Raw genomic sequence first — 22,427 nt, 5'->3', positions numbered from 1 at the left:
ACATCGTAGAAAGCCTGTTGTAGTAAGAAGAGACAGGCAATGAACAAGGCAGCAAATAAGTGAACGACGCCGTTTCCTGTAGTAATGAATGTTTCCATGAAAACAAAACGAAACAAAACAAAACATGATCTGTGATGAAGCCTGACCTAAGCTGGGAGGGTGTCTCGGGCGTAATTATCAGCTCAGCATTTCTCTTTATACTGAATGGCTTTGACCACACAGGGACTAGTTGGAAATCACGTGTAACTACTAACACCTGGGCTACTGTGTCATGGTGAGTGGGGCAGGAAAAGAAGATGCAGAGACACTAACCCCAAGAACGTAGTCACAGGTTGCCAATCTGTCCTCAGTCTGGGGGAAATAGATGATATAACGGAACACCACACAAGTACATCCTAGCTTTCGGTTTTAGACTTTTTTCTACATCAGAACACAAACACAGGTTAAACACATGGGGCACCTGGGTGGCTCAGTCAGTTGAAGCGTCTGACCTGTGATTCCAGCTCAGGTCATGGTCGCAGGGTTGTGGGATTGAGCCCCGAGTCGTGCGCTGCACTGAGTGCGGAGCCTGCTTAAGGTTCTTTCTCCCCCTGTGCCCCTCCCCTGCTTGCACTGTCTGTCTCTCTTAAAAAAAAAAAAAAAAAAAAAGTCTTACCCTGCATAGAACATTGTGATACAGTTTTTGAGTTGCAGTTGGAGAGGACTCGTACTGTTATGTATTTTTATGCTTTATACCTTTTTGTAAAACGGTGCTGGGGAAGGTGACGATGTACTCTAGGTTGGAAGATTCTTAAACAGGAAACTGAAGGCAATACTGAATCGACAGAGAGGAATATTATAGAAACCTTGTTTTCTCAAGAGGACAATGGGAGTGTAGGCTGCTGGAAGCACTTTTATTTCTTTTTCTTTGAGTTCTCATTATTAAATAATAAAGCATGATCCTCTCTGCTTTAGCAAATCAGTGTCATCAAATAAGCCAGCATAATTAGACTCACGGATTCCAGCCTGAATTGCTGGTCAGCAAAAATGTGAAAGCAAATCAAAACCAAAACACTCTCAGTTCGCTTTTCTGAACTGTAACACTAATATAATTTTTTTTTTCTTTTCAGGAAGGAGAATGTTCTTGTTTATGGTTTCCTTTGATCAATTACCTCAGATCATTCCCAATGCTAAAAAAAAAAAATAGTCTTGACTGGAATCCTGCTTCAGCATTTGGGACTGATGCTGAAAGTAGTCTAGAAACATCGGATCTTTCGCGTGTTTTGCGACGGTAAGCTCCATGTTGTAAAAATGGCAGAGTTCTTACAGTCCCTGTTTGAGCATAGCAAATTCCTGGTCCGTGGGAGCGTGTTTGTATTGCAATGATCCTAATTTACCCATAAATAAATTATTCTCCTCTGAAGCCCATAATAAATACAGTTTTAATTGCATGCCAACTGTCAGACCCTAAAATTAGACAGCTTTAGTCCTCCTTTGCCAATGGGAGGGGCTGTTCTGGAATATTTGAGCCGAGATCTGCTGAGGCTCCAGAAGCACTTTGGGAGAGAGAGGAAAGAGGCAGAGATATTTCTGATGAGTGTCTGAACAGATTTCAGTTGTAGAAGCCTTATTTCTGGGTCAGACAGAAGTCACGTTCCCATGTCTGCCACCAACTGGAGGCGAGTGCCCGGACCCATGCCTTTTATCATCTCTCTTCTTTGGAATCTCCGGGGTCCATTTTCATAGACGGAGCCAAAGGGGGTGAGTCACAGACTGCCCTCCTGCTTGTTCCAGTCTTCTAGAATTAGCAGAGACAGCACTCACTTAGAAAAGATGTTTGTGCCCTTGTGACGAAGAGCCTTCAAATAGAGTCACTGTCTAAAAAAAAAAAAAAAAAAAAAAAAAAAGTAGGGCAATCTTATAAATTAGCTTGAGCACCAGGGAATAGAGGCCAAGTGTGAAATTGGGTCGGCCCCAATAGAAGTGAGGTTAGGAGCCATCAGCACTGCCTGGCACCCCCTCCCCCTGTGCCCAGCTTCCCAAAGGAGCCACTTGCTGGAGCTCAGTGGCGTTGGGCAAGTACCTAACCTCCTGACACCTGTTTCCTCATATGAAAAATAGGAAGAGGAAAGTACGTGTCGGCAATAAGCACTTGTGAGATTAAATCAGATGACGTTTGTGAAGTGCCCACATACAGGAGTGTCGGTAAAGAAAGTTGCTACCTCCCTCCCCTTTTCTTTTGGGAGCTGTACTCTTGAGTGAGTTATTTCCTGGCTGGCTTTACCTTTGTTCCCCACTTTTCTCTATACTCGCATTTTCCTTCTGTGAAATGAAGAAGGGTAGACGCACCAGGTAAGATGCCTTTGAGACAAGGGGGCTATGTGCTAACACTGGACCTCAGAATCCCACAGTTCTTGTCCACTGTGCCAACGGATAGATGTCATGGTTTGCAGGGGCCCCTGGGTGGCTTGTTTGGTTGGGCATCTGACTTCGGCTCACGATCCCGCGTTTCGTGAGTTTGAGTCCCGCATAGGGCTCACTGCTGTCAGCACAGAGCCACTTTACATCCTCTGTCCTCCTCCTCTCTCTCTGCCACTCCCCTGCCTGCTTGCACGCTCTCTCTTTCTCTCTCTCTCTCAAAAATAAATAGACATTAAAAAAAAAAATCATTGTTTCCGATATGGGATCCTGAGGAAGCTTCAGGACCAAGTTGTGACTAAGAAAATCAGGGTGGTCATGTCTGTGACTGTGGTGGCGTTCTAAAAACATTCTTTACCCCCTTGACTTATGACTTATTCTGGAGCAAAGCACCAAATGCCCTTTTATTCCTCAATTTCCATTTTTAACAGATGAGGGCACATCTTTTAAAACAATGTTTTAAGTGGTGTTAGAGGACCCTTGTCAGATAACTGAGGTCATCTCTCTTGCCTTTCTCCTATTAGAGATATATTTGCTTAAATACATTTGGAATGTCAACCACATGCCCGAACTCTTTATTTTGCAATTATAAAGGAGAATTTAGTTAATAGAAAAATTATTGGAGTTCCTAGTCTCTTTTCCCTTTGGGAGGAACACAGGCTTTGATTTCTCTTTCATGAGGGTCTTTTGTTCACCTCTGTGTTTTTCCCTCATTTCCTTACTCTTTAGCAGATCTGCAATTCCACGCTTCGGGGCATGTTCAAGAAATTTTTAAGAAGTCACCTAAAGCATTTGTGTGATTCTTTCTTCTTATGCTTCTTGGCTTCTTAGAATCTCCTTGGCTGGTGCTTCATTGTTTCTCCAAAGGTTAGAAAAGAATGCCAACCCTTGTGTTTGTACTACAAAGGAGTACATAGAAAGCAAGAGAAAGAGGGGAAACAAATTCTCGAAGCAAATTCCAGGTCTCAGTCAACCGCATACATCAATCAGGCCATTCAGGATTTCCCAATGATTTCTTTTAAAAATATCCCATTTGGAGGCGCCTGGGTGGCTCAGTAAGTTAAGCATCTGACTTCAGCTCAGGTCGTGATCTCACAGTTTGTGGGTTTGAGCCCCTCATCAGGCTCTGTGCTGACAGCTCAGAGCCTGGAGCCTGCTTCGGATTCCGTGTCTCCCTCTCTCTCTCTTGCTCATGCTCTGTCTCTCAAAAATAAATCAGTGTTAAAAAATGTTTTTAAAAATATCCCATTTGCACACAGCTTTGCCCCTAAGAGGGTGGAGTGAAAGGCTTGTGTTCTCGAAAAAGGGGTCCAGGCATCTTTGTTTATCTCCCCAGCACCGCAAGTTCCTTTCCTATTGGTTTCACTATGAAATGCATTTCTCCATTTTGCCTTTTACAGTTATCCGTAGAACTGTAGGAATATTCACATTCTTTGTATCACTGAATCACTCTTCAATTATTGAATTATTTGAATAATACGTGGACGTGTTTCATTCTTTTGTGGATCCACAAGGTAATATCATAAGCTAAGTACGTCCCCACTTTTGTTTGCTTTCATAACACTTTTCTTTCAGGAAGAAATGCACCAGAGAAATTGTTGGAAAGTGTCCCTCCTTCTCCAGCCCCATTTCCCCCCCTCCACATCCCCCCTCACCGCCCCCCACACCAGTCCCTGCCACCACTTTTATTAGATTATTTGTACACCCGTCTGAGACACTTTAAGCATAAACAAGTAGAAATGTACAGCTGACCCTTGAACGATATGGGTTTGAAGTTTGTGGGTCCACTTATACCCATTTGTCCCTTATCTTTCTTTTTTTTTTTTTTTTTAATATAATTTATTATCAGGTTGGCTAACCTATAGGGTATACAGTGTGCTCTTGGTTTTGGGGTAGATTCCCATGATTCATTGCTTACATACAGCACCTAGTGCTCATCCCAGCAAGTGCCCTTCTCCGTGCTCATCACCCATTTACACATATTTGTTTCAATAAATACGGTGGAGTACAGTACTGTAAATATATCTTCTCTGACTTATGGGTTTTTTTTTTCTTTTTCTTTTCTTTTTCTTTTAAGTTTATTTATTTTGAGAGAGAGAGGGAAGGGCAAAGAGAGGAGAGGCAGAGAGATAGAGGGAAGGAGAGAGAGAGAATCCCAAGCAGGCTTCACGCTGTCAAGTGCAGAGCCTGACACAGGGCTCAAAGCCACGAACAGTGAGATCATGACCTGAACCGAAGTCAAGAGTCAGATGGGTAACCGAATGAGCCAATCTGACTAATCACCTTTGCCCGAGACACCCTGAGTGTCTTTTGTAGATTCCCTTTCTGCTTCTGTCTGGGGCCTTAGGAGGAAGCCCAGGGGCCCAGGTGGGGCCTCTTCTTCCTGAAATAGGCTTGGGGCAGACAGGTTACTTGGGCGTGGCCTCTGGATGGTGTCACTTGGGCCTGGCCTTTTGAGAGAGGTGTGGCTGGGTTGGCAGTGGAGGTGCATGCCTGCAGTGTGGTGCCGGGCAGCCCTGATGAGTCTTGCTGAATGGCAGGCCTTTGCTGTAAGTGCAGTGTCCCCTAGACTTGGGCACAAAGGCCCCCTAGGTTTTGGAAGGCCCTATTTTGGGTCCTCTGGCTTCACCTCTGCCCACCCAGAGCCCATATCCTCCTTTCTAGACATACCCTGGGTCCCCTGCTCAAAGGGTCCCAAAGTGGTCAAGCCACTGGTGTGTGCACCCCCAGGCCCTAGGGGTGGCTGAGAGCATCTCTTGTGGAGGGAGAGTGGTGCATAGTAGGAACTTGGACTGGAGGGCTGGGCCTTCTCACCAGTGTGTATGAGGCCCCTTGTGGTGTGAACTGAGGCAATATCACCCATCTGTTCTGGAAAAATGATAGAATCTCGGACATTTAAACTATTGAGGCTGATGGGGCACGTGGGTGACTCAGTCAGTTAGCGTCTGACTTTGGCTCAGGTCATGATCTTTCACTTCATGAGTTCGAGTCTCATGTCAGGCTCGGGGCTGACAGTGTGGAGCCTGCTTGGGATTCTCTCTCTCCCTCTCTCTCTCTGCCCCTCCCCCGCTCCCCCTCTGTCTCTTTCTCTCTCTCTCAAAATAAATAAATAAAACTTCAAAAAAATAGGGGTGCCTGAGTGGCTCAATTAAGCTTCTGACTCTTCATCTCAGCTCAGGTCATGATCTCACGGTTTGTGAGTTTGAGCCCTGCACTGGGCTCTTGTGCTGATGGCATGGAGCCTGCTTGGTATTCTGTCTCTCCTTCTCTCTGCTTCTCCCCCTCTTGTGCTCTCCCTCTCTCTCTCTCAAAGTAAATAAATAAACATTAAAAAAATACTAAGTAGTTTGCAGCTTCGTATTAAAAAAAACTTAAGAAAAAATTTTTTTACATTTATTTACTTTTGAGACACAGAGAGAGACAGAACACAAGTGGGGGAGGGACAGGGAGAAAGGGAGACACAAAATCTGAAGCAGGTTCCAGGCTCTGAGCTGTCAGCACAGAGCCCGACATGGGGCTCGAACTCCCGAACTGTGAGATCATAACTGAGCCGACGTCGGATGCTTGACCAACTGAGCCACCCAGGCTCCCCATTAAAAAAAAAAAAAAAAACTTTAAAAGAATAATAATAAAATATTAGAAGTTGTTAAAGAAAATTCACCTTTTGATGGTTTTTTTTTTCAGTGGCATCTACTTCAAAGCTTTAGAAATCCACCATTGTTTCTAGGACTTCATTACTTGAATATTTATTTCCAAAGTGTTTATGTGTATAATGTTTTCTTAGCAGCAAGTCCTTACTCCCAAATTGGAGTCCGCTCTCTGAGGGCAGGAACTGGGTCTGAGGCATCTCTGTGGCCCCACACGGTGCACATGGTGGGACCGCAGCAAAGACAGACACCCTTCATTTTATTGTGCTTTACTTTATCGAACTTCACAGACAGTGCGTTTTTTACAAATTAAAAATCTGTGGCAACCCTCCGTCGAGCAAGCCTGTCGGCGTCATTTTCCCAACATTTGCTCGTTGCATGTCTGTGTCACATTTTGGTAATTCTTGCAATATTCCAAACGTTTTCATTATGATTGTACTTGTTACAGTGATCTGTGATGAGTGATTACGACTCCCCGAAAGTTCAGATGATGTTTAGCATTTTTTCGCAGTGAAGTACTTTTTAATTAAGGCATGTACACTGTTTTGTTTTTTTTTTTTTTAGACACGATGCTAGTACACGCTTAATAGACCACAGAACAGTGCAAACATAACTTTAATATACACGGGTTTCCAACTTCAGCTCAGGTCATGATCTCGCGGTTCGTCAGTTCGAGCCCCGTATCCGGCTCTGTGCTGACATCTCAGAGCTTGGAGCCTGCTTCGGATTCTATGTCTCCTTCTCTCTGTGCATCTCCCCCCACTCACACTCTGTTTCTCTCTCTCTCAAAAATAAAGATTAAAAAAATTTTTTAATATGCACGGGGAAACCAAAAATTTGCTTGATTCACTTTATTGTAATGTTGGCTTTATTGTCTGGTCTGGAACTGAACCTGAAATATCTCTGATGTGTACCTGTATTTACTGAAATCACACGTTCTATTTAGCATTTAGAATAAGCACTACTGTGTGCTTAGTGAGCATTTTTCAGATGCTAATTCAGTGCCGGTACCTGAGGGCTGTGGAAAATAGATTAAATACAAAATAACTAAAAATAATACATCTGTATTTATCACTGTCCTATAATGAGAAGTTTGAGGCACATTTAAAAGGCTATTAGTAAGGGTGCATAAAGGTTTGGGTAGAAGGGAAAATAGAGAGATTTCGGGGATGCTAAGTAGTGACCATCGTCTAGGAAAATGTCCCAGGCAGGAAGCCAAAGAAAGCCATGGGTGATCAGAAAAAAGACAAAAATTGCAATGGGGCGCCTGGGTGGCTCAGTCACTTGAGCGTCCAACTTTGGCTCAGGTCCTGATCTTGTGGTTTGTGGGATCCAGCCCCATGTCAGGCCTGTGCTGAGCACGGGGACTGCTTAAGAGTCTCTTTCTCCCTCTACCCCTCTCCCCTGCTCATGCTCTCTCTCTCTAAAAATGAAAATAAATAAATAAATAAATAAATAAATAAAAAGGACAGAAGCTCTCTTTCTTTGGTGTACTTGGGTGAAAGCCAGGATTCTTTGTGAGTTCAACATGGGAGCGCACTGAAAAGTGAAGCCAACCCAGAGGAAATTAGATGAACGCTTAGCAAGAGAGAGAGCGACTGATCCCTGGCATCGTTTGATCTGAATTCCGTATCCAGGCAGACCCAGCCTTGACGTTTGAGATAACAAATTCCCCTTGGCTCAAGCCCGCGGGTCTTGGGCTTTTTCTCATTTGGAACTCAAAGAGCGCCAACAGACATCCACCCAACAAGTGGACTTTCCTAATACTGTGTTTGTTAAACCTGTGCTTTAAGACCACACCTTCTAGAACAAAGTACTTTTCATCCCCAAACGCCAACAACAAATGCTATCTTGTTCTTCCTTATCTTCTTCCCTTTCCCCTGTAGAGTGTAGGAAAGTAATCAAGGGCCCAACATATGGTCTCCAAAGTCTTGCCTTTGGGCTTGTCCTCTGAACAGCATTTTCGTGCTCAGAAGGAACTGAGCCTGGTTCTCCAGAGCCTTGTAAAAACAGAACTTTAGAGAACAAACCGAGGGTTACCAGAGGGCAGGTGACTAAGGGATGGGTTAAATAATAGGTGATGGGGATTAAGATGCATAGTTTGTCATGATGAGCACTGGGTGATGGATGGAAGTGTTGAGTCACTACATTGTACACCTGAAACTAATATTACCCTGCATGTTAACTATACTGGCATTTAAATAGACACTTTAAAAAATACACGTCTAATAATAATAATAACCACAGACTTTGGGTCCAGTGTGATGTTCGTGTTGAAGGGCCTTTATTCTCGGGGAAACTTGGTCTAGGTCTTCCTTGGGATTGCTAGCGTCCCAGATCCCCCCGAACAACCCAAAATTTGGGCACATGATGAGCTTGGAGGTTGTTGGAGGCACAGCAACCAGAAAGCATTTTCAGAGAAAGGACAAGCTATGGAGGGTTTCAATACTACAGCTGTGGCATGGATTTTTGAACAGGCTTCTATACTCTGGAAGCATGGGGGGATTTAGCACTGTCAGTAAAGCAGGAGAGCTGGAGAGGCAGAGAGGCGAGGCAGGCAGGATATTGTAGATAATGAAGCAATTTTCAACCGGAAAGTGTAGCAACTTTGAAAAACCAGAACTGATACTTCCTTGTCTGCTCTTACTGTGTGAGCACTTTTTGTGTGTGTGTGTGTAACACAGTTTAAAAATCCAGTCCTCAGATTGTTCTGGGGGCGGGGGGGGGGGGGTGGTGGTGGTGGTGGTGGTTAGTTACTAAACCGGAGGAAATTACTGTCCACTGATATCCAGCAGTCCCTCTGTGTTGGACCCTGGAGCATACTCGTGGCTGGGGGGCACTGGCTGTGGGTGGTCTCCTCTGGGAGGAGGGAAGGAGGTGCGATGGTCTCCTGCTGGGAACGTGGCAGAGTGACTCAGAGTGTGGACGTTTCCTCCCTTTGCTTCGTGCAGATGCCCAGACCTCAAAAGGAGAAGAAAAGGGGCCGACACTGGTAGCTGGGTTTCTAAGTGAGACAGCCTGAGGTCAGCGTGGCATTGGCTGGGGATGCAGGAGGCAGAGAGCAGCGGTATTTTCCTTAACCAAATGCCTTAGTGGACAAAAAACAGCCAGCTGATCAGTTGTTTTGACATCTTTTAAGCTCCCCCTCAGCTTTCAATTTGCCTAGCTGGTGTATAAATATAGGGCTTTGTTCTCTGGAACTTCTCATGTGTTTTCCAAGCATCCCAAAATTCCTCAAAGCGTATCTGAGACTATGTTTCCTTTCCTTTTCTGTTGTCAACTTTTCTTAAAACCACACAAAGAATTCATGCCTTTTATAGAATCAGGAGAAAATTCAGGAACAGCAAAATGAGAAGCAGGAATAATCCCAGGGGTCATCTTTGTTGGCATTTTGTTACGTGTATTTCCTTCATTGTGTGTTTATTGCTGGGCAATCCTTTTTTTTTTTTTCCCTTTAATTGAGTATGTCCAGACATCTTTCCATGTTAACAAATACACTTCTATACAATAATTTTATTATTATTATTTTAATTTTTTAAAATGTCTATTTATTTTTGAGAGAGAGAGAGAGAGAGAGAGTATGAGTGGGATAGGGGCAGAGAGAGAGAGAGAGACAGACAGACAGACAGACAGAAGCAGGCTCCAGGCTCAGAGCCTGACGCGGGGCTCGAACTCACAAACTGCGAGATCATGACCTGAGCCGAAGTCGGACGCTTAACAGACTGAGCCACCCAGGCGCCCCTCTATACAGTCATTTTAAAGGTTGGCCGCATTGTGTCCTGTTGTCTAGATATAGATGATTTATTTTGCCAGTCTCTGTTGTTGAGTCAGAAAGTAGTAGCTGGTTTTCCTGTTGGGTAACATCCTTATGGTTATATGTTTGCCCACATCTTTGGATGTCTCTCATAACTTCCTTGACGTGCAGTTTTGGGTCAAGTTGTGATTGTTTTTGAGGATTTTGTGCCCTTTGCCAAATTGCCCTACAGGAAGTTCGTGATGGGTCACTAGTGCCCATGTCTTAAGCACCAGCTTTACACACTATAATGATAATTCCATCCAGGTTGGACCCAGCGTGCAACGAAACACAGAGACTCGTTTTCTTATTGAGTCTACTTACTTCTTCTTTAAGGTTTTACTCCTCATTATCCCGGATACATTAGGAACTTGCAGGAAAATGGAAATATCTTGTCCCTCCATACATTTAACCAATATTTGCTCAACACCAACCACGTGCTTAGTCTGGAGTCTCAGCAGAGCAGTGAACAGGACCCAGACCCTGTCCTCAAGGAAATTGCAGCATAATGGAATTAATTAGGACCGGAATTTCACATACATAATAGCCAACTTGTGCAGAATAATTTTAAGATCCCTCCTGATGTGTATTACCTCATTTAAAACCACAACGACATTGGTATCAGTATTACTACCTCATTTCATAGGTGAATAATACATCAAGGCAGAAAGATACCAGCTGCAAACTTATGGAACTAGCATGTGGCAGAGTAGCACCTCTAAATCACTCCCAGGGGAGCAGAAGGGAAAGAAAGTACTATATTAAGGACATTAGAAAGTCACACAAAGTTTTATTCCTCACCTGTTTCTAAATACACGAAGTTCTTTGTCTCATTGTCTCTCCTCTTTGAAAATCCTTCCTGCATGGGCTCGAACCCACAGTCCGTAAGATCATGACCTGAGTGGAAGTCGTATGCTTAACTGACTGAGCCACTCAGGCTCCCCTCCACTAATTCATTTTTATCCCAGAAATAAACTTGTCAATTTCACTGTCATCACACATTCCCCGCAGAGAGGTATATGTAAAGTCCAGGAGCAGGACAGTGGCTTTCTGACCCTCCGGTGTTGCTGGTATGAATTTCCAAGAGCAGGTGCACATCTCTGACTCTGATTTCATCACATTGGGAAAACCCAAGATGTGGAAGGGTCATTTTAGAAGTAAGGGGACATTTTTGTTTCTGTTCATGGACAGAACTCCTTTTGTTAGATAGCAGTTTTAAAATTGATAGTATCCGGGGCACCTGGGTGGCTCAGTTGGTTAAGCATCTGACTTTGGCTCAGGTCATGATCTCACAGTTCATGGGTTCAAGCCCTGTGTCGGGCTCTGTGGTGACAGCTCAGCCTGGAGCCTGCTTCGGATTCTGTGTCTGCCTCTCTCTCTCTGTCCCTCCCCTACTCCTGCCCTGTCTCTCTGTCTCTCTCAAAAATGAATAAACATTAAAAAAATTAAAAATTAAACTAAATTAATAGTATTTTTTTTTTTTTTTTTTTTTTTTTTTTTTTTTTTTTTTTTTTTTTTGGCTACCGGGAGCAAAGAGCTAATCTGGGAACTGATTGCAATGGCTTTCTGTAGCTTAGATTTTATAATTCAGTATTTTCCAATCCAGACCCCTCATTCATTCATTTTTATTTTGATGAGTAAATTGGATTTGGGACTTTTATCATAAACTTCCTCATTTTTTTTTTTAATAGGCGAGGAATAAAAGATCAATAAATGGAAGGAGATCTGAAAAACAACCACTTAACAGGCAGGCTGAAGGCGAAGGTGATAAAAATTCCTTTCTCAGTCACCTATCCCAGTGTAGACACTGCCTGGCTGCATTTTACCCAAGCCAGCTGCTTTTCTGCTCTCCACACACAAGGCGTGTGTTTATTCATCTAGGACTCGCTTGGTCCTGGACAGCCAAAAGAAGCCAGTTGGACATCACTTTGGCTTCTGCCGTTAATATTCTTTTTTGTTTTAATTGTTAATTTTTTTTTTAAGTTCATTCATTTATTTTGAGACAGACAGAGAGTGCGCTTGCAGGGGAGTGGTAGAGAGAATCCCAAGCAGGCTCCGCACTGGCAGCACAGAGCCCAACATGGGGCTCGAACTCACACACTGTGAGATCATGACCTGAGCAGAAATCAAGAGTCAGGCGCTTAACCAACTGAGCCACCCAGGTGCCCCAGTTGTTCACTTAGTTTTGAGAGACAGAGAGAGAGAGAGAGAGAGTGAGCAGGGGAGGTAGAGACAGAGAGGGAAACAGAAGATCCGAAGCAGGCTCCAAGCTGACAGCAAAGAACCTGATGTGGGGTTCGAACCCACAAACCGTGAGATCATGACCTGAACCGATGTTGGACACTTCACCGATTGAGCCACCCCGGCGCCCCATCCGCAGTTAATGTTCTTATGCAGGGCTTGAGAGCCTCTGTTGGGAGCGAGTGCTGTGTGAACACACCTGCTCTTCATGTAGTGTGGAAAGGAACCTACCGGAGCCTGAGTGGGCAGGGTTCCTAAACTACTCCTCTTGGAGAGCCAAAGCCCCGGCACTTGAAGACTGTAGCAGGGACAAGAGCAGGGGGACCCACAGAGCTTGCCCGGCAGCATGAGCCTGAGTCAGTGCGGTGTTCCTCTGAGATGCCACCTTCCAGTGGTGATCGTTTGTCTGTGCATCCCTCTGCCCTTGAGTGTCATGTGAAATTTCTGCTGGTGTCCTGGTCCCTGACTGTCTGCCTAGTGTTTTAGGGTTGGTTGTTGGGAAGGCTTTTCTGTGCGAGATTTTGAAGTGTGAAGCTTGAGGAAAATGGAGGAGACTCTGACAATGTTTAAATTTCTTTTTTAATGTTTATTTATTCTTGAGACAGAGACAGAGCGTGAACAGGGGAGGGGCAGAGAGAGAGGGAGACACTCAGCCCCATCAGGGTGAGCTCACTCCCTTTCTCTCTAACCCCTCACTACCCCTGTAGCTTCTGCACCCACCCAGGTCCACAGTGATCTCAATGATCTCAAGATCTAGAAGCTCACCTGGGAGTCGCTGTGAGCACACGCTTTGATTGCATGGGGTTAAAGTCTCTACAGAACCCTAGACAGTTTGTTTTTGGGATTACAGGAGCGGAGAAATCATATTAAAGTGACTTCCTGGCATTTTCTCCCTCCGCTCATTTACCAGTCATTCTGGAATATCAAATATCAGATCAAACATAATGAAAATTCCAAGTCTGCTCCTCTGATTAATTTTAATATATCCTTAAGAAAAGCGGATCTTCTCCTTCCGCAAAGTAGACAGATTTGCTTGCCAGCCGTTTCCTTTGCAAATGGCTGTTCTCTCTTTATTTTCAGGGACCACGCAAACACGGCAAAAATATTGGGGGCAGAGATTCATTTTTAACAAGTAGGAGGAAGTCTCAGAGAATTTAGAAAGATGGGGAGTCAGCAAGAAACAGAGACACCAAATGTTATAGTCCAAGTTCAGGGCACTTTTTCACTCGATACTATTTTTTTTTTTTTTTTAGAGGATCTACAGCCTCATCATTCTAATTCCTTGTTACCCAAAGGGTAGTATGCGGACCAGAAGATTTGGCATCACGTGGGAATTGTTCAGGAAAGTCCTGCTTGACATTAACAAAAAAGAGATTGCGTTAACTGTTAAGCTTGTAGGAAGAGAACACAAATTTCCTTTGCTTCCCTGACTTGACGGTCCCAGTAAGCTCTCGGTATCTGTAAGAATTCAACCTCACTAGCTCGGATTTCCCTGGCAGCGTCTAAGACAGGATCTCAGTTCACTTTCTAAGTACCTTTAAGCTTTCCTTGGAATCCTCAGAAGGTCACCCACATGCCACTTGGAGGGACAGATTTTCCTCCCCGACTGTTGCCTGTCACTTACTGCCTGCTGGGGTGTTTCATGGCAGCCCCAAATCCCCTCCAATGGGCAGACGTATTCAAGGGCCATGTTTCCTTCAATATTCACCACATCAAGATTCCATTAGGGGGTGGAGGGTGGACAATTGGGTGGAGGGGAGTGTGATATACAGGCTTCCAGTTATGGAATGAATGAGTCATGGGAATAAAAGGCACAGCACAGGGAATATGGTCAGTGGTATTGTAATAATGCTGTATGGTGACAAGTGGTAGTTATACTCGTGAGCACAGCGCAACATATAAACTTGTTGAATCAGTATGTTGTACACCTGAAACTCATGTAGCATCGTATGTCAACTATACTCAAACAAAATTTAAGCCCATTTTATTTAAAAAAAAAAAAGGGGGGGGCACCTAGGTGGCTCAGTTGGTTAAGTGTCCAACTTCAGCTCAGGTCATGATCTCATGGTTCATGGGTTCGAGCCCTGTGTCGGGCTCTGTGTTGACAGCTCAGAGCCTGGCGCCTGCTTCAGATTCTGTGTCTCCCTCTGTCTCAAAAATAAATAAACATTAAAACAAACAAAAAACCCCCTCAAATATCTTAAAAAAAAAAAAAGAGTCCGCTAGGCCATGAGCAGAGATGGGGAGGTACCACCTCCTGCATTTGCTGACGTAGCCTTGTGTGTACCCTAATATAACTCCCAGCCCTACTCTCCCCAGATTGAAGACATCTCCAAGGCCACAGTTTTGATAGGCACCTGTCTCCGCTTCCCATCTCCATTCCCAGGCACTCTGGCACTAAGCCCTCACTGCAAATTCCTTCCTCTGTGAAAGCCACCTCACGCAGAATGACCAATGCCCTGGGTCATCATTAGTACCAATGCATCATATCCTCACAGAGTCTGAATCCCCGCATAGGCTCAGCTGGAACCACACCCATGAGAAGCAACAGTGTGATGTAAATGGTTACACAACAACAAAAACCAACCACCATATCCACAGCCAGTGCTTGCTTTGAGTTCATTACCCATCAAACCAAAATACTTGGAGACGTATTTTTGCTAGATCACTGGAGACACTCATTGAGCTTGGCTGAGATCACAGACAGGAAAACTACATCTTAAGATAGATGTTGATAATATGGAGAGGGGCCAGATCTCAGCAAAGAGGATGTTGATGTGTCTGGAAAGCACTTACATAGGAGTGAAAGGAAGCAGAGAGGTTTCTCCTGGAAAATGGAGGCCAGGATAAGGTCTACAAAAATTTTTTTTTAATGTTTATTTGTGTGAGAGAGAGAAAGAGACAAAGTGTGAGCTGGGGAGGGACAGAGAGAAGAGGGAGACACAGAATCCAAAGCAGGCTCCAGGCTCTGAGCTATCAGCACAGAGCCAGATGCAGGGCTTGAACCCAAGAACCGTGAGATCATGACCTGAGCCCAAGTCAGACGCTTAACTGACTGAGCCACCCAGGCGCCCCTAAAGTCTGTAAATTTTAAACAGCAGTCATGTGGTCAGATAAGGTCTGTTGTTCTGGCTTTTCCTGATGCACAAAGATCAATGAGAGGAAATTACAGAGAGGCAGGTTCTAAGACCACAAACCAACTAATGAGGAGTGAATGCCTTGGGAAGTTGACTTCCCTGTCACTCATGCATCTCAGCTAAGAAGAGTATATTTCCATTAGAGCACTTTAGGAGAAATTATTGAATTAAATGGGGGAGAGAACCCTGACAACCTAGTATCTTGAAAAAAATGCTAGAAGGAATCTTTAATGTTTAAAGAAAATTTATGTATTTATTTTAAGATAGAGATAGAAAGAGAGAGCATGTGAGTGAGTGGGTGAGGGGAAGAGAGAGAGGAAGAGAGAGAAAGTAGGCTCTATGCTCAGTGAAGAGCTCAACATGGGGCTGGATCCCAGCTGTGGGATCGTTACATGAGCCAGAATCAAGAGTCAGACGCTTAACCAACTGAACCACCCAGGTTCCCCTAATCTTACAGATTTTTAACCAAGTTTAGGAGACTGACACCCAGAGTGGGGATTTGACTTACCCAAGTTCAGATGTCTAAATTACTATTATTGTTTTGTTTTAGAGAAAGAGAGAGAGTGTGAGCAGGGGAAATGTCCAGAGAGAGAGAGAGAGAGAGAGAGGAAGAGAGAGAGAGAGAGAGAGAGAGAGAGAGAGAGAGAGAATCTCAAGCAGTCTCCAGGCTTGATGTGGGGCTCGATTCCATGACCCTGGAATCATGACCTGAGCTGACCCTGGGATGGTGACCTGCGCTGAAATCAAGAGTTGGACACTTAACTGACTGAGCTACCCAGGCACCACTAGAGTCCAGATTTCTAATCCCTATCTGAGTATATTTCTGGCTACGTGCCATTCTTCCCTCTAAGATTCCATACATGTCTCAACTTCTTTGGTGCTATATCTACCCCAAGGGGGTCAGGTGAATTAATGGGAAAATTGAATAAATCAGGTAGGACTTGAATGATTTACTCTCTGGAAACTACCATGAAGTATATTAATTCTGTTAAGAGTAAACAGTCTACTTATCCTTAGACTTAACCAATTGAATCTCTTCATTCACAAATAGGTATATCTCTTTCAGAATATATTAGTAGAGTTCCAATCTATTCTCCACTTAAACTTTGACTTTATCTGAGAACCATTTCAACTGAATATTCTCTAGGACATAGGTTAGAAATTCATTTATTCTTTGGGTCAAATGAAATGAAACAATGATTGACCATTGAGATGTCATATTTAATTGTTAGAAAGAGCAGAGCCATTTGTAAACAAACAAACAAGCACAAACCTCTTTCAGACATATCTTGAACATGCACTGGCCTAAAGGACACCATTGACCCCGGGATTGTGAGGAGATAGTTCTTGTGGGAGATAGTTCCATTCACGGTTCAAGTTGAGCTTGCTGACACTTCACTCTCTGGTGCCACCTGGCCAACCCTTGCATAGGAAGCTTCTGCATCTGTGAAATAGGGATGTTTTCATCACTGTCACCCTCCAATTCCTCCAGGTCTATTAGGAGGATCATCAGCAAGGGCCACAAGACTTAACATACAAAATCCTGGGGCACCTGGGTGGCTCAGTCAATTAAGCATCCAACTCTTGGTTTTGGTTCAGTTTATGATCTCATGGTTCATGAGTTTGAGCCATGAGTCAGGCTCTGCCGTCACAGCAGGGAGCCTGCTTGGGACTCTCTGTCTCCTTTTCTCTCTACTCCTCCTCCTCTTGCACACACACACACTCTCTCTCTCTCTCTCTCTCTCTCTCTCTCTCTGTCTCTCTCAAAATAAAGAAATAAACATTAAATAAAAAAGAAAGAAAATAGGGGAACTCTATAGCATTTTCTTAGTGCCAGGAGCTTCAGCTGGGCCTTCTATTAGGAGTGTCTTTTGTTTTCATAGTGAGATCCTTTCAACCTTACCTGAGTGTGTGCCAATGAGTGACTCTTGGGGAGTGAGGGGGACCTGGGTAGCTTCAGCTTGAGGAGTGAAGGGAGCTAGTGCCAGGAAAACCAAACAGGTGATTAGAGTTTTGGACCTTCAGCTCCCCACCCCCACCCCACCCTACACTCTTCAGGGGTGGAGACGGAATTCAGTCACCAACAATTCAGTCATTTGTGTAATGAAACCACCATGAAAATCTCTGAAAAGGCTGGGTTTAGAAAGCTCCAAGGGGTACCAGTGAACCCACTTTCAGCAATTTAAGTTCTTAAGTTTTGTTAAACTTATTTTTGTTAACTAAAATTTGCTGCCCAGCATCCATCATTCCATTTTCCCTTTCTTCTGATAACAGCATGTTGATTTTTCCAGAGAGCATCATCCCTTCCTCCCTTTCAGACCATGGGGGAGCTGACCCACCCCCTGCTTACATGGTGGCAAGTCAACAGAGTTCATCCTTTAAAAAAAAATTGTTTCAAGAGTGGGCACATGAAATAAGTTAGTTTAATAAACCTAGTCTTTGGATGTTTGCCTGACATTGCCAAAGAAAGTTCTCTCTGTCCTTTGAGATTGCTCACCTGAATGGATGTAAACCAAGACCTTGTGGGGGCCATCTTGTGTCCATGGGGGTGATGTTGCCTGAGAGTGGAGCCAGGACAAGAGGAAATTGGAGGGAGTGTAGGGGAGAGAGGGAGAGAGAGAGGGGGGCGTCGGGAGGAGACTTTCTATTATAGGAGCCAATAGATTTCCTTTTCTTCTTTAGCCAGTTCAAGTTGGGTGTCTGTCATTGAGCCAAATATATCCTTCTTAGCATTTCCAAAGTGCCCTTCCACTCTGGTCCCAGATGGCCTGGGAGGAACATGGACAAAGCTCCTAAAGCTCTCTGCTGAAATTACTTGGGCTCCGGAAACTGAATTTAAGTCCTGGTGCCCCCATCATTTACTAATAATGATCATGACATGACATACAATAATAATACAATAATGATACAATAATGATCATGACATGACATACAATAATACAATAATGACATGCTGTATAATTGCCTGTAAAGCACGGATAAAAATACCTCCCCTACCTACCTCACAGGTTATTGGGATAGCAGAATGAAATGAAGCGTGTATACTTGCTATCTTAGTGACATGAACACGTTAAAATGTTAGCGAGGAACGGAGGAGAGAATCACTGGTGACTTCTGGTGTCCTCTCTGTGCTAGGGACAATGCCAGGCACTCCACATACACGATTGTCCTTTATCTTTATGACAGTGAGGCAGGCTGTGGTAAGCGTTCCCATATACAGCATCTAGTACATTTCCTGGTTGGGAGCGGTTGCTCAATACATATCAATTTCGTGTTGTAACTGTGCCACCGGCTTAGGGACCTAGGATAAATCACATCTACAGTTCTCAAGTTTCTTTAGCTGTAATATAGTGGCTTGAACTAAATAATATTCAGTATTCCAGGCAGCCTTAATTGTATAAGGTAGAATTTTTGAACTTGGCACTTGGAAAAAAGGCTTTATGATCAGACAAGTTGGGGACATGCTGGAATCAAAGTTACATAAGACTCCTGTGCAAGGTCATGTAACAAATCTGTAGCTGACCTAGGAAACTGGGGATATTCTATGTCCTGATAGGGGTTTGGGCTACACAGGTGCATGCATTCGTCAAAACACAGCATCCATAGACATAGTATTTGTGCATTTCATAGAACATAAATTTTACGTGGGAAGGAAAGATCTGTAAAAAAAAAAATATTGAGCGCTAGGTAACCCTATGCATGTTGAAGTATTTGGGGGAGAAGTGTACTGAGGCCTGTAAGTTCCCTTGAAATGTACCAGAATTAACATGGACTAATGGGTGAAGACAGGGTTAGACAGATGGATAGATGGGATACAGAAAGGATAGTCAAATGATCATGAAGTCATCCAGGTGGGGTGGTGCCCAGGGTTCACAGCAAAGTGCTTTCTACTGTGCTGCCTTTTTGAGGTTTTTCATATTAAAATGTTAGTTTCATAACAAAATGTTAGAGAAAACAACCATCGCCATGCCCAGTTTTCTGTCCAGGGCCTTATCTCTCTGACCAGCCCACGGTTCCAGCTTTGCTTTGGGCTCCCAGGTGAAGATCTACTGCCTGAGGGTCTGAGCTCTCTGCCTAGAAGGAAACAGGCACACAATTTATTGTGATGATTCCCTTCCCGGGCAAAAATCTCACCCTTTTTCTTAACAGGGAAAGCAAACTCCCTCCAGCTCAATCCCTTTGCCCTAGCAAGAGTGAGCGTGAGTTCTGAAAGATCCCCTCTGCCTCAGCTGTCACTGCCTCTGTTCCCCGCTGCTGCCTTGGCTTTGGTGGCTCCCCAGTCCCCCAACAGCCACTCTGTTACCATTGCCTCCACTCTGTCACCTTCCCCCATGGCCTGGCTTTGGGGGCTCCACAAGCCCTGGAAATACCGGAGAGTCCCCCTCTGCCTTCCCTCTCACAGTGTGATCTGGGGTCAAGTCCAGGGGTTTAAGCTGACGACTGTATTTATGGTTTTAGTTCATTTAATTAATCAGGCACATCAAATCTGCTACCCGCTATGTCTTAAACTCTGACCCCCATCCACTTTTGAATGATAATTATGCCTGCTGTTTGCCTATGCTTTTCTTAATTCTAAGCGCTTTGTCTCTCTTTCCATAGCTCATTGCAATTTTCACGAGATAGACAAGCATGTAGGTGTCACTCAGCTTTCACAGATGGAGAATCTGGGAGGCCGTGCAAACACATTTATTGAGTTCCTACTGCATGCACTCATTTGCTGCCTGTTTCCACGTCCCCGTCCCACTTTTAAAGCCCACAGGCTCCTTGCAAGGCGTTTAGTACACGGGTACCATGGTACCACTTTTGCAAATGGGGAAACTGAGGCCCAGAGAATACTTGTTGAGGTCCAACAACCAGACAGCAACAGAAGCACAGTCCCACAGAATATCAGAACAGGAGGGGTGTCAGTGGCTTCCTAGCCACCCACTCTACTTTCCAGTTGAAGGCACCAAGTCCAGGAGAGCAGACGTGAGCTCCTTCGAAGAAGAGCTTAGAATTCGAACTCAGGTCTACTTTTTCTGACTCCATTTAGAAACTGCAGAACTCCATATAAGACATAGACATATGGGGAAGCTGGAGCGTTTCACACCCGCGGGGTAGCTGTATGCCACTCTAGGCTGGCCTTGCAGTTTTTAAATCTGGCAGGAGCTGAATGCTGGGTTGCCTTCAAAGCTTAGCCACTCGCAGGCTGTGAGGCACTTGGGCAGCCCAGACGGAATCTATGTTCCTGGTGCAACAATCGCCTCACGTGCCAGGAGGCTTTGTAAGCCAAGGGCAGAATCAGTTCCTGCAATAAAAACATCGAAATGAGTAGCGAATGGAAAAAAACACATCAGACCCCAGAGCAGCTAGGCACCTGGACCTGCTTTTACAGCACCCCCCGCCACATCCTGACTCAGTTTGATTGGGTTTGAGGGTGAAAGGGTTGGGGGGGGGTGCAAAGGCCCAATTTTCTTACCGATGTGACATGCATCACCTCCCTGCAGACAGCATAAGCTTATCAGATAGCTTCTGGATATGGCTGTTCACACCCAAGTGTTGCAGACGGAAGGATGCTTACTTCTGAGCTGGCGTTTCGGTCCCTCTCCCAATAAAGTTGGCAGCTAGGTCTGAGGTTTGTTTGCATATTTAGTTGCTTGTATATTGCAAAAATCTCTCAGTCCTCTAACACACGGGCTCCCATCACTGAAGGTGAACCGTACTGGTTGAACTGTCCTGTGTACAGGTGGCTTGTATGTGTGAATGGCATGTGGCAAGCCCAGACAGACGTGAACTTCATTTGGACTCCTGAATCAGTAGAGCTCTCACCTGTTGCTTAAAAGGGACAGTTGTTTTTGTTTTTGGTTTTTTTTTTAGGTATTTATTTATTTATTTATTTAGAGAAAGAGAGAGAGAGAGAGAGTGGGGGAAGGGGCAGAGAGAGGAGGGAGAGAGAGAATCCCAAGCTCGATCCCACAAACTGAGAGATCATGACCTGAGCCTAAACCAAGAGTTGGATGCATAACCAACTGAGCCACCCAGGCGCCCCGGGACAGTATTGATTTAGCCACAGTGGGCCCTGGATGGGACCGGCGATGTCCCACATGTGACATTATAGACGACAAAATGAGCCAGACTTTGGTAGAAGTTCTGCTTTCTGACAACCAGAGGCTAAGTATTATTGGGTCTCTGGGGCCCACTCATTCCCCTGGTGCTGGGGGTGGGATGTGAACCAGATGTGCACCAAAGGGATGGGTATTCTCACGGCTTCTCCTAGAGCAGATTATTCCCAGGCAAGGCGATCCGGTAGCTTAACATCCAGACTAGGTCTGTCTGGGGAGGGAAAAGGGGGCCTATTAATAAAATTACACAGGCATATCAGGTGTGAACCAGGACTGACCGTGTGTCTCTTAGGACACTTGAGCAGAATAAGAGAAAATACTGCCTCCCTGGGCTCTGAGGCAGGAGAGACCTGGGGCACATCCCTGCCACAATGGCAGCAGGCTGGGCACCGAGAGGGAGAGGGACGGGAGGGATGCTGTAGGCTGGTCTGGGTCTTGGCATTTCCTGGAAGCTACTCCCTGAACCATATTTCCAATCCATCACCTCTGACAGTTCGGTGCAGATTCCTTAAATGTTGCTGCCTGGGCATTTGTGTGTGCAGAATGAACGGAAGGGAGGGGTGAGTGAGCAGAAAACACAGTGGGAAGGAAGCGTCCCCTCCCTTGAGGGCTGAGGGGTAGAAGCAGTCGGGGGTGGCATGAGGGGGTGTCTCCAGCAGAGCTCAGCTTTGCACAGTGCTACAGCAGCCTCCTGGAGGCGGCAGGACATGGGACAGCAGAGTGACAGCACCAGGCATGGACAGAGAGCAGGGGCCACGTGGGGGTGAGGGCTGGGGGGAGGGTCCCAGCCGGCCTGCTAAGGACTCTGTACCCTCTGTGCATCTGGGTGCTTGATTCACCTCCCCAAGCCCACCTCCACACTTCCCCGTCTGAGTTATCTTAACAGGGTATGCGCTTTGCAATCACAGAGACGCTTTCAGATTCTGTTGCTGTTCTGTTCCTTGTGTGGCTTCTCACGCCTGGGGAGATAACGGATGGCTTCGGGAGACAGTCTGAGCTCCCGGCTCCCCGGCTCTCTGCGCGCACCTCCAGGCTGGCGTTTGAGTTCTGAATTGTACTTGCTTGTCACTTATCCGTCTTGCCCACTCCCTCTGCTAACAGCAACTTGAGA

The 22,427-nt window shown here is 45.1% G+C and overlaps 2 long non-coding RNA genes across 2 annotated transcripts in view; one reads left to right on the top strand and one right to left on the bottom strand.

Annotated features, from left to right (window-relative positions):
- Positions 1 to 637: 637 nt before the first annotated feature.
- LOC109499806 overlaps positions 638 to 22,427 on the top strand; it is a 57,364-nt gene continuing 35,574 nt past the window's right edge. The window contains exon 1 of the long non-coding RNA XR_006597888.1: positions 638 to 1,270. This is a non-coding gene — a long non-coding RNA (uncharacterized LOC109499806). The remainder of the gene's footprint in view (positions 1,271 to 22,427) is intronic.
- Positions 16,408 to 18,027, bottom strand: LOC102900481. The gene is made up of 3 exons (XR_439490.4): positions 17,713 to 18,027; positions 17,119 to 17,193; positions 16,408 to 16,659 (listed from the first exon to the last, which is right to left on the bottom strand). It is a non-coding gene; the product is annotated as an uncharacterized LOC102900481 (long non-coding RNA).

The sequence above is a fragment of the Felis catus genome, chromosome A1 (genome assembly GCF_018350175.1).
Source record: "Felis catus isolate Fca126 chromosome A1, F.catus_Fca126_mat1.0, whole genome shotgun sequence".
In the NCBI taxonomy this organism is placed as follows: Eukaryota; Metazoa; Chordata; class Mammalia; order Carnivora; family Felidae; genus Felis; species Felis catus.
Note: the sequence above shows the minus strand (reverse complement) of the source record. Positions and strands in the feature narration are given on the sequence as shown.